A 17,214-nucleotide genomic window follows, 5' to 3' on the forward strand; every position below is an offset into this window, starting at 1 on the left:
AGCCTTACGATCTAGCTAACTGAAACGCAACGAGTTTGACCGTCCGCCACTGGAAATTTAACAGGAGGGAGCGCGTGATTTGAAGACTTATTTCACATCAGCTCTTCACTGAAAAGTTCACTCTAATAAGTGCGTACAAAAAAAAATTTCACCTATGTCTTTTAAGTTTATAAGAGGGCGCACAATATAGCAACGCATTGAAACAAAGATTTGTTATTTTACGTTTTTTTGGGATGGGGTCTTTTGTGGTGCAGTGCCACAGACTGCAGACTAGGCCGCCTACGCGTAAATGCGGCGCCACTATGGTGAGAAAAAAAGAAATAACTAAGGCCGATCTATACAGTATTTTCAGAACACGGTCTTCCTCAGGTATCGTACATCCGTATAAAACAGTACTTCAGGCGCTATTCAACGGACGTGGCAAAGAATACAGGCAGAATCGGAGACTGTGGCAATTACGAGTCGTATTCGAAAAGTATGATCCCTTCGGTCACAAATTTATTCCTTATGAAAAGCTTTTACTGGTGGTTTTTGTTTCCCACAGGCAAACTACACTTCCTGTCTTTGTCGTCGTTTTAAGCAGTTTTTGTAATGTTGCACTAGCTTCTTGAACTTTACTGCCTCGAATATATCCGCCTGAAACTTGAAGCAGTTGTTAATAACGGTCTTGAGTTCCTCATTTTCTTCATGCCACTGTCCTCTAGGACACTGATTCAAATGCAAGAAGAGAACATAGTGTGTCGTCATTTGCGACAACAGCAGTCAGTGTTAATGTGAGAGTATACGAGAGGCGAAACCAGAAGCGCGAACTGAATGGATGAACAAACAGCAGAAACGCAAACGGTCTTCCTGCGGGTCTGCCGCGTATAATGTCATCCCTGGAATGTCACGGATGGGTCGCCTTGCAGAGTCTTTCAAGACAGATGTTAAATGATGGGCCTCTGTTAGTAACGTTGCGGTTTCCAGTGACACAGTTGTTCAGGCCTGCTGTAGGTAAGTGATTGCTACCTTCCACTCACACAAGCCAACAAACCAGCAGTCATCTAGGCGTGGGAATGTTAGGCAACACATTAACGCCGACAAAGAAGAAGTAACAATAATAAGGTTCTTCCAAACCCTGTACTTCTTCGATGCTCTCGGAAATCCGTTACGTGAAGTTGGTCGACTATCCACACCACACTGAAGGTAGAGAAAGTAAATCCTACCCTATATAACATTTCGTTATTCACTGAAGCGCCAAAGAAACTGGAATACGCATGCGTATTCAAATACAGAAATATGCAAACAGGCAGAATACGGCGCTAAGGTCGGCAACACCTATATAAGACAACAAGTATCTGGCGCAGTTGTTAGATCGGGTACTGCTGCTACATAGGCAGGTTATTAAGATCTAAATGAGTTTGAACGTGTTGTTATAGTCGTCGCACGAGCGATGGGACACACCATCTCTGAGGCAGCTATGAAGCGTGGATTTTCCCGTACGACCATGTCATGAGTGAACCGTGAATATCAGGAATCCATAAAACAGCAAATCTCCGACATCGCTGCGGCCGGAAAAAAATCCTGCAAGAACGCGACCAACGACGACTTAAAAGAATCGTTCAACGTATCAGATGTGCAGTCCTTCCGCAAATTGCTGCAGATTTCATTGGTGAGCCATCAACAAGAGTCAGAGTGTGAAGCATTCAATGTAACATCACGCATGTGGGCTTTCGAAGAAGAAGGTCCACTCGTGTACCCTTGATGACTGCACGACACAAAGCTTTAGGATTCTCCTGGGCCCGTCAACACCGACAATGGACAGTTGATGACTAAACATGTTGCCTGGTCGGACGAGTCTCGTTTCAAATTGTATCGAGCGGATGGACGTGTACGGGTACGGAGACAACGTCACGAATCCATGGACCCTGCATGTCAGGAGGGGACTGTTCAAGCTGGTGGAGGCTGTGTAATGGTGTGGGGCGTGTGCAGCTGGAGTGATATGGGACCCCTGATACGTCTAGATACGACTCTGATACGTGACTAGTACGTAAGCATCCTGTCTGATCACCTGCATCCATTCATGTTCATTGTGCATTCAGACGGACTTGGGCAATTCTAGCAGGACAATGAGGCACCTCACACGTCCAGAATTTCTACAGAGTGGCTCCATGAACACACTTTTGAGTTTAAACACTTCCGCTGGCCGCCACACTCCACAGGCATGAACATTATTGAGCATATCTGGGATGCCTTGCAACGTGCTGTTCATAAGAGATCTCCACCCTGTCGTACTCTTACGATTTTATGGACAGCCCAGCAGGATTCGTGGCGCCAGTTCCCTCCAGCTCTACTTCAGACATTAGTCGAGTCCATGCCACGTCGTGTCGTGGCTCTTCTGCGTGCTCGCGGGGACCGTATAGGAAATTAGTCAGCTTTACCAGTGTCTTTGTCTCTTCAGGGTCTATAAGGGTGACAGCAAAGTCTAAGAGGCTTGTAAGGGTGTTGCAGGGTAGGTTGTGCTGGGGAATAACTGTTAAGGGAAAATTCGGTATGTTGTACCGTTTCCGAGTTAATTAGTACCGAAGTTAAGCCAGATGCAATTAGTGTCTTAAGCATTGGCTTGATTGTTGCTACTGTCCCCGTCCAATTACTGTATCGTTCTCTTGTTCGGTTTTAGGAAACCAAATGAAGAGCACAACTGCCGAGACCGTCTCGAGCGGGCCGCTTAAATTTGGGCCCGCAACGGCCTGATAGGCCTACTTCAGCGCTAATTAACTCGGAAACGATTTCAGAATTGAAACTTCCTGGCAGATTAAAACTGTGAGCCGGACCGAGACTCGAACTCGGGACCTTTGCCTTTCGCCGGAAAGTGCTCTACCAACTGAGCTATCCAAGCACGACTCACGACCCGTCCTCACAGCTTTACTTCTGCCAGTACCTGTCTCCTACCTTCCAAACTTTCCAGAAGCTCTCCTGCGAGCCCTGCAGAACTAGCACTCCTGAAAGAAAGGATATTGCGAAGACATGGCTTAGCCACAGCCTGGGGGATGTTTCTAGAATGAAATTTTCACTCTACAGCGGAGTGTGCGCTGATATGAAACTTCCTGGCAGATTAAAACTATGTGCCGGACCGAGACTTTAACTCGGGACCTTTGCCTTTTGCGGGCAAGTGCTCTACCAACTGAGCTACCCAAGCACGACTCACGACCCGTCCTCACAGCTTTACTTCTGCCAGTACCTCGTCTCCTACCTTCTAAACTTTACAGAAGCTCTCTGTCATCTGAAGTAAATAAATTTGCATGTATGTAAGAATTTTCTGTTGGATGGGTGCTATACCCAGAGAGAGTATGGGTTGTATAAAATCAGAACAACTGACAGTTACGAGAAAGTTGAAGGAGAGTATCGAGACACTGAAAGTACGAAAATAAGAACTGGAACAACTGAAGAGTACCAGTAGCAGTTAATGCAAAAGACGGAGTAAAGAAAGAGTGATTCTAAGTGAGTAAAGTTGCTGAGATTCTGAAAGCGATTTATGAGCATAAAGGAGTCAATACGTGCGCTATAAATGACGGAGGAGTGTGGCTTTTACTGAATTAGTGTGAGGAATGACTTCTTACAAAACAAAGCTTTTGTGAACACATGGCAGATCTAAGTGCTTTACGTGTCTTTTCTGTTTAATAAAGGATCGCGCCCCAACAATAGGATATTGGGCGTTGTTGTGCCTGAAAATCGGCGATTGTGAATACACTTAAAATATTCGTCTCTCCTGGCTATTCCTCCATATTCTGGTACGAATTAATTTGTACTTTTCAGAAAAGTTATTTGGTGTGTATTCACTTAAAACAGTGGAAGGCATCACCGCATCTTTGCAAAATCAACAGAGGCAACACTGCAATTTTAGTTTGTGTAGTTACTAGGTGTTCAGTTTTGGGTGTATCTATGACTTATGTGTGTATTGTGAATGTGATTTTGCCACCGAAGAAAAGATAAATCGTGGGAGAACATTAGTAAGAAAGTAAAATAAAGTGAAAAGAATACCATGCCTTCTGCTTCCTTTTTTTCTTCCACTGACACCATAATCTTTAGTGCAGTGGTAGTAGATATTTGCTCAATAATGTACCCTTCTCCTCTTTCTGATCTGCAGCTGCGTCTGCGCTCACGAACAGCCATTAAAACGGTTGCGTAGAGTATTGGATATACACGACCATTTCTTACAAGTGTTTTCTATATTTATAGCCGCTGGCAGGTATAGATTGTCATTCAAAATGTGTTCTTTGCGACAGCTTCAGCAGCCTTTTGCTTTCGTTCTACCCTCCCTCTTTCCCTCTTTATTTCGCTCGTTTGAAAAGTTGTACAGTTCTTGAAATGTCCGGTAATTTGTGAACACATTTAATTTTCTGGGAGTCCCTCAGGCAAATTTTAATTAACAAAGTAAACCACGGTTGCCAGTGGTTGTTTTGACGGATATTCCTTTCGACACCAGCCTTCTGAGTATTTTGCTTTCGCAACAGTAATATAACTTCAAATAAATTAGTTCACAGACGTTTAATGTACAGTTTGTTTTTATATCTCTACAATTGCAAGATATAAGGAAAACATATTTATTTTGGTGTGTTTACTTTTATAAAAGACAGTTCCGCAGCTCCAGAACATTAAATCTTCTATTATCTTAGCGTTAGTTAGTTTATATTACCGGGGAAGACTGTGTAACATGTATAAATGAAACCCTTCCTATTTCGTGGTCTGTTGATCGTTTCATGTGTAATTCTCTCCAAGATGTTCACATCATCTATCTAGTTATCATAAAATACAGTTTACTTCTTTCAAGTAATAACGAAAACTGCTCCGTATGTTTCTCAGTCGCATTAGGGCGGCATTTAACATCACCATTAATTGGCCATTGAAGCTGAATCCTTAATTCCGGTTGATAGCTTGTCATTCGTTGTACATATACTTTTTTACTTGCGTTGACCTCTCAGAAAAGAGTGCTAGTATTTTAATAACTTTCTGTATATCTCAGATACGCCATACCATAATGTTTCAGTGCTGGAGTGAGAGATAAAACAGTTACTTTAGTCGTAAACATACTTTGAATTTGTCTGGCGTCAATTTGTCGACTGAAAGGGGTTGCCGCGAATGTGACGACGCCTGAACAAGAAGCTAAAACTGCCTTGCAGTACGCAAGCAGTAATCTGTGATAGGGATGGCGATGATCTTCAATATTTTCGAAACACTTAAGTTGTATGCCAAACATCAGTGTTTGACATAGATGCCTATGAAACATTGTAACATCGATGTTGCCGGCCTCTGTGACCGAGCCGCTCTAGGCGCTTCAGTCCGGAACCGCGCTGTTGCTACGGTCCCAGGTTCGAATCCTGCTTCGGGCACGCATGTGTGCGACGTGCTTAGGTTAGTTAGGTTTAAGTAATTCTAAGTCTAGGGCACTGATGACCTCAGATGTTCAAGTCCCATAGTGCTTAGAGCCATTTGATTTGAACATCGACGTTACAGAGAAAATATCGACATTTGCTGTTGGCGAATAAATAAATAAATAAATTGGGCTACTTGTTACCATTGTCAATAATTCTTGTCATTTAAAAGTTACTTTTCCTGAACTTGTCTCTTGCGACGTGTCAAATGTGGGCATGGGGCGATGAGGGCGAGCGAAGAGGGAGTTCGGGGCAGGCGGGCGGAGATAGCAATATTTTTAGCGACAGCGAATCAGGCAAATGTAAAGGTTCAGGCACAGTGTCTAAAAACTCTCTTCATCTTATATTTTCGAAATGTCTCACAATATGCTTCAGAAACTAATGTAATTTTGCACACAACATGTAAAGATGCACATCCTTTTTAAGGTGTTGAAAACGAAGCTTTTTAAGTCTGCCGAAAGTCGTTGTACCTTTGTGCAAAGTACCATCGAGACGTACATTCATCAGGAGAATGCCGGAAAAGCAATATGAAGTTACTCAGAACTTCTTCAAATATAAAATTCACAACGTCGGCAATTAAACAATCACGACACATATTTTATTGACACAACGCATTTTGGAAGTTTTCTGGGAATTACCTTTAAGTATTTTGATGGCGATGAATCGGACACGGCTACCATACTTGTCAGGATCACTAAAGGTTAATGTATTTCGAGCGAGTGGTAACGGTTCGCCTATGAATAACGTTAGTACGTAATTTTAATCCTTGTGCAAATCATAAAAGTGGGAGAACGTACTGAACTGTATATAAGGAGTGTTGAAATGAATGGTACGAAACACCTTAACAACTGTACCGGTTCATATTTGCACATGCCACTTTGGGTTAACGTATCATCGTCATCCATCACCCTGCCCCTAAACAAAAAAAATTTGAAAGCTGCACCTTCAGCAGGCAAAGTGATGCTTACCTTCTTTTTCGAAGTTCGAGATCCGATACTCATCGAATTTCTTGACCCCAGAAAAATCATTAACAGTGACGTGTACTGTGAGACACCCCGTAGCCTACGCAAGTCCATCAAGAGGAAACGGCCTGAGATACAAACGGAGTGGTTCCGCTGCGCGATAGCGCGCGTCCTCAAGAGGTCTCCAAGGCCCACACACATTGTAATGACCAAGCTCAAGTGGGAGCGGCTTCAGCATCCATGTAACAAGCCCTGACATGTCACCTTGCGATTTTGTAGTGTTTCGTCCGCTCAAAATATATCTCAAAGGGAAGCGCTTCAATTCTGAGGACGAGCTGAAGGACACAGTGGCCGACTAGCTTCTGTCATAGCCACAGGAATACTGTAAACAGGGAATCCTTCGGCTCGTGAAACAGTGGGATAAAAATATGGCATTTCAGTCTTTGATCGCTATTTTTTTTTATTTTCATGACCGGTTTCAGGCTGGCTGCCCATCTTCAGACCATATATTGAAGTTATGACAGTGAACCGACTGTTCTGTACTGACAAGTTACTCTGTAACTGCAATATATGATCTGAAGATGGGCAGCTGCCGGCCGGGTTGGCCAAGCGGTTAAAGGTTCTACGGTCTGGAATCGCGCGACCGCTACGGTCGCAGGTTGGAATCTTGCCTCGGGCATGGATGTGTGTGATGTCCTTAGGTTAGTTAGGTTTAAGTAGCTCTAAGTTCTAGTGGACTGATGACCTTAGAAGTTAAGTCCCGTAGTGCTCAGAGCCATTTGAACCATTTGATGGGCAGCTAGCCTGAAACCGGTCATGAAAATAAAAATAGCGATCAAAGACTGAAATGCCATATTTTTATTTAAAGAACGATCGCGGAAATCCCATTAAGACAATCATGTCTAGTTTTGATAAACAGTGGGATAGTTTTGCTCAGGCCTCTAATGATTACTTTTGAATAAAGACTTCAGTTATACCCACAGTATACGTGCCGTATTTTACGACTATAAGGCGCACCTAATTTTTAAGAACTTTTTTGGAAAAACAACATTTTTACCATTTTCATTACTAGATTGGAAAGCCAGGCTAAAAAGATTATTAGTTCATCAAACTAGACTGACCTTTGAAATCCCTAAAAATCGTCATCTGAACGTTCTTCTTCCTCTTCTTTTCTTCTTCCTCTTCGCCATCATCGTTACCCTCTTCATATATAAGATGGTCTTCACTGCCATCGATAGCGTTACTTACAACGCTCTTCTTGAAAGATTTAACAGTAATGTCTTCTCACACTGTAGACCACGACTGTTTTATCCATCGACACGTTTGTATCATTGTAGATCGATTTACAGCTCCCTTCGGCGTGAATTCATATTGTGTTTCACCCAGCATCCATTTGTTCCGTTCCTCTCTCATATACACTTTATTTGTCGAGACATCAAGAGGTTGCAATTGTGAAGTCCTCCCAGTATAACAGCAAGCTCTGTATTTCCCTGCCTCATTTTCTCTTTCACAGAATTTTTCAAATGACTACTAGACTGATCTAGCGCAAGAAGAGAATTATTCTTCAATAAAGCACCTTTCCTTCTCTCCCGCTCCCTGTTAATCCATAATTTCATACCAGCCTCGTCCATCCGACCCTTGTCATGTACGTGAACAACACCTGGCGGTACTTCAGAACGTTTTGGCATTGATTTGCTCTTGAAAACGATGATTGGATTAAGTTTAATACCGTCAGCACAACATGAAAGAAAAACGGTGCAGTGCATTTTTTTCATTTCAACTTGTTTTTATACATACAGTATCAGCACCTTTCATGGCAACAGTTCTGTTACTCGGCACAGAGAAGTTTCGACCATATTCGCTATTTGGTGTAGTTCGTTCCACTCTGGTTTTCTTTCGATGTTAAACAATAAAGCGATGGAAAGATTATATTTTCTCTTCACACTTTTTTCTGAGATATTTTGTTTTTGGTTCGCATGCTAAGTCCACGACGCTTCATAAACTTGTAGCACCAACCAACTCACTTTTAAAGTCAGTTAAGTTCCACTGTAGCGCTAGCTTACGATCGTGAATCTGAATCAGTTTTGTATTAATTCCAATGTATTTTGACGCAGCCCTTGGATACATTTCAGTACGTCATCTTCTATTTTCGACCATTTTGCATTCAGTCCTCTATTTGCACATTTTGTCTTCCTCAGTTCTTTCAGTTCTTTTTTACTCGCCCGCCAATCGCAAATGGTTTTTTCTGTTGGTGGGGGGCCGAAATGCCGCTGAGCTACTCTGTTTCCATGTTTTTCTGCATATGCTATTACTTTCAATTTATAGCCCGCTTCATACGAACACCTTTCATTTTCTTTCCATTACGAAACTAGCAACTAACAAAAATATTGTACTGTTACTGATAACACAAATCACTTTCAGTTCAAGTTCACTGGCACCGTAGACTGCAATGACGCATCATAGGCTAGGCAGCGTTCCGGGTTTGTGATGGCGGGGCGGGATGGAGACAGTGTTACCAAACTTACGAATCCCCGTAACTCATGTTCATCGCATCGGTGCACAGCTGCTGCCAGTTGAATCCAGTGTTGCCAGGTAAGAGTTCAGTTTCTCTCGGCATGGAATATGTGGCCATTTTTAAGACTGGCGGGAATTTTACATCAAACACTGGGCATTTTTATATTAACACTATGCCGTCCGGCGACACTACAGTGTTGTCGTGTGCATAATAGTATCGCTCAGTGGCCGGCGACAGCACTTTTGTATCTATTGCATTCTGTTGGTGTTTTGTTTAGGTAAAAATAAGTTAGACACGGCACCAAGTACGTGCCCTTTCATAAAGGCAGACGAAAGAGACGATACGGTTATTTGCGATGAATGCGCGGCCGTCTTGTCTGACGTTCCGGGCAACTTGGCAAAGTAAGAAGAAGGAAGACATTTAATACCAAAAAATGAAAGTGAAGCAGAATCGTCGGAAGATAGTGAAATACGTCCAAGAAGAATCCGGCGAACGCTACGGTTGCCAACTGATTCGAATGAATCAGAAGAACAGGACAGTGCACGGTGGCCAGACTTTGATTTACCGAGGACCAATAATAAATTTGAAGGATTTATCGGTCCAAACACATTTCCCAAAGATACACAGAGCGTCGAGTATATCGTAGAACTATACACTGGGAACGATCTATTTGAATATATTAGCAACGAAAACTGCAAGTACTACAGTCAAAATTGCAATAGAAGAAAACTGGATAAAAAATGCCAAATTTCTTGACGTTACGGGACCCGAACTTAGAAAATGGTTTGGGCTTGCTACCCCTATGGGAATTGTAAAAAAATTAAGGATCGATGATTATTGGTCAACGAATCCGTTGATAAACACACCGATATTTTGCAAAACGATCTCCTGCAACCGATACAGACAAATATTATCATTTTTAGATTTTTCCGACAACAACAATAAACCGGATAATGCCGACTGGCTTTTCAAAGTTCAATTCGTAATTGATTATTTTTCCAAAAAGTTTAAAGAAACCTTTAATCCTAGCCGAAACATCTCAGTTGATGAAGGAATGATACTGTGGCGTGGATGGTTAGACTTTAAAGTTTACGATCCGTTCGAAAATTACGAAATATGGCATACTCATTCGGATGCAGTGTGATTCGAGTACGGGATACATTTCCTCATTCAAGATGTATAGCGACGCTGGACAGCCTTTAGCAAAAACAGTGATGGAACTATTGACACCTTCTTATGGAAAGTGGCACCACCTCTACATGGATAATTATTATAACAGTGTAGAACTTGCACAGAAGTTACTTGAAAAGAAAATTCGAGTTTGTGGAACGATACGGCAAAATATAGGATTTCCGTAAAAATTAAAGCGCGCAAAAGTCAATATGGTTGAAGCTTGTCATCAACGGAAAGGTGAAGTACTCGTACAGGTAAGGAGAGCTTAGAAAACTAAAACGATACGAATGATCCCTACAATACATAATGCCACTTTGACTGACACTCAAAGAAAATGTAGAAAAACCACTTACACAATAAAAAAACGTGAACGTGTATTAGACTACAACAAATACAATGTTTGAGTTATTACCCTATACACAGAAACACTATAAAATGATAAAAAAAGATTTGCATCTACCTCTTTAACTGCGCATTTTTTAATGCGTTCCGTACATGGAAATATTTCAATACAGATCACAAGAGTCTCCGATTTAACGATTTTTTTATTGAAAGTGTCTGATGCATGGATAAAAGACCATGTACCTGCTTCTGAGCAAAACTTGGGGGTTGCCACTACATCGCGTACGTTCCATCATGATCCGGTTGACAGAATAACCGGTCACATATTTACGAAACGAATAAACGAAAACGAAGGAACTGCCATTATGTTCCAAAAACATAAAAAAGAGAACAACAAACTTAATGTGCAAGTCTCGTGGAGTTGCGTTACATCTTGGAGACTGTTTTGCTGCATATCATACGAAAGAGAAGTACTAAGTACCAAAGACAATGCAAATAAACAAATATATGAAACAAACAAATTTTGTATTTATTTACGTATGTATATCTTCGAAATGTTATAAAATTAGGGAAACAGGGTTGTGAACTTATGACAACTAACGACGAGATTAGTAAAACTTAACGATTTATAGTGTTCCGATAATGTCAAGAACGGCCGGCGACAAGCCAAGTAATACGAACTATCGCTGCCGGCGCCAAGCGAGTACGATTTGTACGAGACGTGCGGACGGCAAAGTGTTAATTTCGAGCATAAGACGCACATGAATTTGAGGGCAAGTACCTTTTCTTTCGAATACACCTTACAGCTGAGCCACAAGTAGGGGATTCGTCACGAGCGCATGTGTGTAAAGTTATTTTACATAAAGAGATTTTGTAACGACACAGCGTTCTGTCCAGAAGCGCTGTGGGAGATAAAAGTACATGGCCTAGACTGCGTGAGCCACGTCGACAGGGCTACAGAACTCGAGGCAGCCATGACGCATGGGAACACCGCTGCTGCCAGACAAGAAATATGAAATTAAATTATGTACCGTCAGTCGTTAAAGTGTATTCCTCATTGCCTAACGATACCTTATATTGCGCCACGCAGTCGTTAAAGTGTATTCGTCATTGACTAACGATGCCTTATATTGCGCCACGCAAAGATTAAATCTCATCTGAACTGAAAGACGTAAAAGTAAGTGAGGGGTAAATGGCATATTGTGTGTAATACTTATTTCAAGAACATACGCAGTGTGCATTACACCAGTTTATTAGTTATTACTTCTAGTTTGGAGATTATTTGTGTGTTAATCAGGAACCGATGATACTTGATATGCAGTGCAACATTTTAATTTGATGTGAAAATAATTTCGTGAAATAATCATGGAGGTAAAACAAAGAAGGAAGATGGAGCTATAGACTTACGCTGTAATGTGTTTTGAAACGCGAAAGGGAGGAGCGTACCGCCCTCTGAAATAGCCCAAAACATTTGCAGACTACTGTTTACGATTGCTTCTTGTTCACTATTTCTGACATATACGGTCAACAGCTGTTTTAAGTACTAAAAATTACCGTGCTTACATGAGCGACATAGTGTCTGAAAGGCAATTCCTAACGTTTTTCTGTTCTTAAATGCGTATTTTCCATAGTAGTCACATCATTGATCCTACCTATCGAAAGACACAAAAATCTACATTCAGATATTACAAATACTTGAGCTGTGTACTCACATAATCAGCTATGGACAGAAAGTTGTGGGATATGTAATGCTGATACTGCAGTATTTTTTGATTAATAAATATGATACATGTATTTGTATCTGGCTTTTTACGCCATTCTATAAATTCGCCATTCAACATCGATGTTTTGGGGCCGTGACGTCAGACATCTATGTCCAGACGTCGGTGACGAAATCTAAATCATCATCGATGATTTTCCAACATCGCCCATCTCTAACGTGTAATCATAGCATAAATGCTTTCCGTAATAAATGTATTTTTATTAATAGCATTTTTTCAACTGTATGTATTTTAGTTTTTTAATGATCTAGTCGTACTTCAGAACGTGAGCTGCATCTTCTGGGGATTTGGACAGTAACCACCGCTCTCTGATGAAGCGGCTGCACCTGTGTAATTTGGCGTCCCCGCACTCCAACCGCGTGCTGATATTGTCGACTCCGTAGTGCCGCTACTGCCACAGCTCTCGCAGTGGAGTTGAGACACGATGCGCGATGACGTAGGTCCCCGTTGGTGAACGGGAGACAGAAATGCGAACTCGTACGATGGATGCTTCCTCCTGATTTAAGATTGAATGATTCGTTGCCCGGATATGCAGTAGTTGTTAAATCTTATCTCATCAGCATCGTACACACCACCAATTGCGAGGAAACATTGTAATTATCAGTCTTCTCGTACGTTGTTGGCTCGTTGCTATGGATTTGTTGAACCTGTATGAAGTGAGATCCACAGATACTTTTTGATCACGTCTGAGTGAACCTACGCCGCAATGTTAAAAAAAAATGTTCCAAAGTTCTCTTTTCAATTAATGAAGTAGGTATTTTGATATTCAGATTAAATTGTCCCCGCTGAACAATCGTTGGTTAACTATCATTGATTAAATCACTTAATAATGTAGTCCACGCTTGATATTTCACTTGGAACGAACAGTTTATTGTTCCTTGGCCACTAAATACTTTATAACTTTCTCACCACACGCACACGCTGTTGGTTGGTAAAGTCAGTTCTACCAAAATTAAGTTTCTTGACAATTACGACAACTTGACTCTTCAGCGCAATTGTATTATCTTCGTGAAGTCGTGTAATTGCGTCCTACTCGAGACTAATTGAGTGTAGTCCTTTGATACACTATCCACTCTTCTTTTAGTTCCAACTATTTGAAAGTCAAGTCCAATATTCACTGCTTTTGTCAATAAAGTTCAATTAACCGGTTATGCACGGCTAAAAGCGTCTATCAGTTCCTGTCTCTGCTTAGAAAATCAGTTTCCGAAGTTCGTGAATCACGTCACGCAAGAAACACTTCTGAACGCAAAAGAATCTCGTCGCGTTACGTACTCTCAATAACTAAGACAAGAATTGTTCTCGCACGTCTTTACAGGACGAGAGCGAGCAAGCGACTTCTTCTGTGAAAGAGTATTTTAGGCAGGCGCACTGAAGTTCTTCGTTGCGCTTACAACTCTCTTCCACATAAAAGTTATCTCTGACTAACATGACTTTGGACTTAGCTTTCAAGATATTAATTGCAATTATCACTTGGATATTTGTCCATTAATTAAATCTGAGGTTTCTTCCTCCTCTTTTCATAACAAAAACTCTCAGTGATGTATAATGTTCTTATCAAAACTTCTTGGTGTTAGCTTATCGGCAAAGATGTCGTATTTGCCAAGATAACTTTTCCCTACTTCATATTATGATATTCTGTTTTAATTGACTTTAAGGGGTCGTTCGGGTGTTATAGTTATCAGAGTCGAATCTATGATCTATAGCCCACTATGTTGAACACAGATTGCAAGCAAAACCAGAGGAAACTTTGTGAAAAATAATTCATAAAAATTGAGAGCAATTTCCGAATTTAAAGCCTATAAATCAGTATTTAAGGTTTATCATAGAAAGATTTTATACAGTATACGACGTATGAATGAACTGATGAGACTGAAAAAATGAAAAGCATTTACATTATTAACACATTCAGTAGGGCCAACTAGATCTTTTTAAAGAGGAAGAGAAAAGTTGAGATCCATGTCTGTGCAAAATTTCATTTTTAAAAATTAAAAAAAGTAAGTAAACTTAATTACGAGGGCATTCTGAAAAGTAAAGATACAATGGCTCGCAGTCCTTAAATAGAATATTTATTTAGAAAACGTCAGTTACATCTTACTAACTGGATTATTTGTTATTTTTCGACATAATCACCCCAGTTATCCAAACATTTGTGAAGTCGGTGCACAAGCTTTTGTATACCACAGTCATAGAAGGTGGCCACCTGCTGTCAGAACCACATTTCAACTTCATCTTTGATCTCTTCATCGTCGTGGTATGATTTTCCACCAAGATGTCACTTCAGGTAATGTAAGACATGGAAGTCGATAGGCGCTAGGTCCGGGCTGTATGGCAGATGGTCCAATATGTCCCATTTGAATTGTTTGAGTAGTGCTTTGGATTACAGCACTGTGTGAGGCCGAGCGTTGTCATGAAGCAAGCGGACTCCACTTGTCAGCATTCACCTGCGTTTGTTTTGAATTGCCCTTCGAAGACGTTTCAAAGTCTGTCGTTCCAGGAGGCATAAATTCCAACAGAAGAATGCCTTCCCAGAATGAGATTTTCACTCTGCAGCGGAGTGTGCGCTGATATGAAACTTCCTGGCAGATTAAAACCGTGTGCACCGACCGAGACTCGAACTCGGGACCTTTGCCTTTCGCGGGCAAGTGCTCTACCATCTGAGCTACCGAAGCACGACTCACGCCCGGCCCTCACAGCTTTAGTTCTGCCAGTACCTCGTCTCCTACCTTCCAAACTGCGGAGCAGGAGAGCTTCTGTAAAGTTTGGAAGGTAGGAGACGAGGTACTGGCAGAACTAAAGCTGTGAGGGCCGGGAGTGAGTCGTGCTTCGGTAGCTCAGATGGTAGAGCACTTGCCCGCGAAAGGCAAAGGTCCCGAGTTCGAGTCTCTGTCGGTGCACACGGTTTTAATCTGCCAGGAAGTTTCAGAAGAATGCCTTGTCTGTCCCAAAAAACAGAAGCCATGATTTTCTTTGCTGAAATCGACGTTTTGCGTTTCTTGGCTTTTGGTGAATTCGAATGGCGCCATTGCATTGATTGTTGCTTGGATTGAGGTGTATGGTGATGAACCCACGTCTCGTCACCTGTCACAATGTGATCAAGGAACTCATCACCTGCTTCAGCATAGCGTGTGTGGAAGTCGAGTGCAGAGCCCACCCTTTTCTTTTTGTGTTCTTCCGTTTATAGTTTTGGAACCCAGTGCGCACACAATTTCCTGTACCCTAACTTGACAGTCACAACGTCATAAAGAGTTGTCATTGACACGTCCGGTATGATCTGAAGCAATTCTTTCAATGGTCTATTCGCACGAATTGCTTCCTCCATTCTCTGAAGAAGGGCATCAGAGATCACAGGTGGCCGACCTGTTCTTTGTTTGTCAAGAACACCGGTCTTATCTCCAGAGAAATGACGACACCATTTCGTTACATTTTGTCGATTCAAAATGTTCCCATAAAAAGAAACAATTTCTTTGTGAATATCCGCTGGTCGCTGACTTTTTGCATAAAGAAAACGTATGGTGGAGCGCACTTCGCATTTGACGGGATTCTGAATCGGGGCAGCCATTTTAAACACGACGTACTCCAACCAGAAGCAACATTCAACTGCCGAACAACCGTGAGGAGAAAGCTAACGGTTCAAGGTTAACACCAATGTTGCCAACTTGCTCGCCAAAACTCTTCTGTTCCTCTGGCGTACGGTGTATCTTTACTTTCCGAAATACCCTCGTATTTCGAAAGTAATCGCTGTAAATGTTAATGTATTTCTCTTACTGTGAGACAAAATGGCCAGTGCCTTGACCGAAAAATGTTTGCGGTTCCCTACGGAATCATAATTGTATCCAGGTGCGGACTTCTTCGTCCGAAGCAAGTTGACGACCACGAGTGTCTTTCTTCAGGGCCCCAAAAATACGGAAATCGCATGGGGAGAGATCAGAACTGTATGGAGGAAGTGCAAGGGCTCCCCAGCTAAACTTTTGCAGCGTAGTCGAAACAACAGACATGCCAGCTCCAGGAAAGTCATGATGACCTCTTTCTTTGACTGGGAGGGTCCATTGCTCATTGACTTTCTGGAACACGGCGCCACAATTAACGCACAGCGCGCTTTGTGAATGCTACAAAAATTGAAGCGTGCTGTGTAATATTAGTATCTGTTTCGATAGCTTAAATAAACTTACATTCGATAATCTAACCATGCAGGCTCATAAAAGCCATACAATTTGTGTAAAAATTTCTTAGATTGTCGCTGAGCAGCGACCACCTGATATTTCGAAGAATATCTTACGCGCCACGGCACGGAATACGAATTGTTCATAAATTGTGTCGATAGAGATATTTTGTGTTTCTTATTTTTAGACAGCTGAAGAATTGTAATCCTCTTCTGTTACCACAGTCGTAATATTTTTTAAAGACGGCGAACGCGTATATGGCGTGGTCCGCAATCACTAATTAGTTATTATAAAATATTACTATTGTGCAGTGCAGAATTTATGTGTGCAGCTGAGATGAAATGTCAAAAATGTTAAAGGACTTCGTTTAAAGAAACAGCCAGCAAGGTATAAAATTGAAATGTATGGAGCCTATTGTTAGCAACACTGACTAAGGTAATTAAATTGATTATCGTGCTCTCAAATGCTGTAGTGCCTGCTTGCCTGCTTATTACTCAAATTATTTCTATGCTCTCCATTTCCTATTAATGGCAACAGAAATAACGATGTTTTTATAGTTTTCATGCAGCTACCAGGGACCGACTGCAAACGTCGTAGTTAAGGCAGAAGGCACATTGTTATTTTACCTTGTATGCGATTTAAATCCAACTTATTTTAATGTGTGGTGTAGTACAGAAAAGAAAATTTTCAGCTCAGTCTGGTCCCTCTGGTTTCTCTGTTCGTAGTTGCTATGTCTCATATCCGAACATGATCACGACACAAACAAATTAAGTGGCAATGAGAACTCTGTTCTTAATCTTGAGAACGCTACGCCTTCTGCAAACGATTTCAGGTGAAATATAAACTATCACTTACAGTACTTAAGTTTTT

At 41.5% G+C, this 17,214-nt stretch overlaps 1 non-coding gene across 1 annotated transcript; it reads right to left on the bottom strand.

The window, feature by feature from the left end:
• Positions 1-14,779: 14,779 nt before the first annotated feature.
• Positions 14,780-14,853, bottom strand: Trnas-cga (transfer RNA serine (anticodon CGA)). The gene has a single exon. It is a non-coding gene; the product is annotated as a tRNA-Ser (tRNA).
• Between the last annotated feature and the right edge of the window lie 2,361 nt (positions 14,854-17,214).

The sequence above is a fragment of the Schistocerca serialis genome, chromosome 4, assembly GCF_023864345.2.
Source record: "Schistocerca serialis cubense isolate TAMUIC-IGC-003099 chromosome 4, iqSchSeri2.2, whole genome shotgun sequence".
Lineage (NCBI taxonomy): Eukaryota > Metazoa > Arthropoda > Insecta > Orthoptera > Acrididae > Schistocerca > Schistocerca serialis.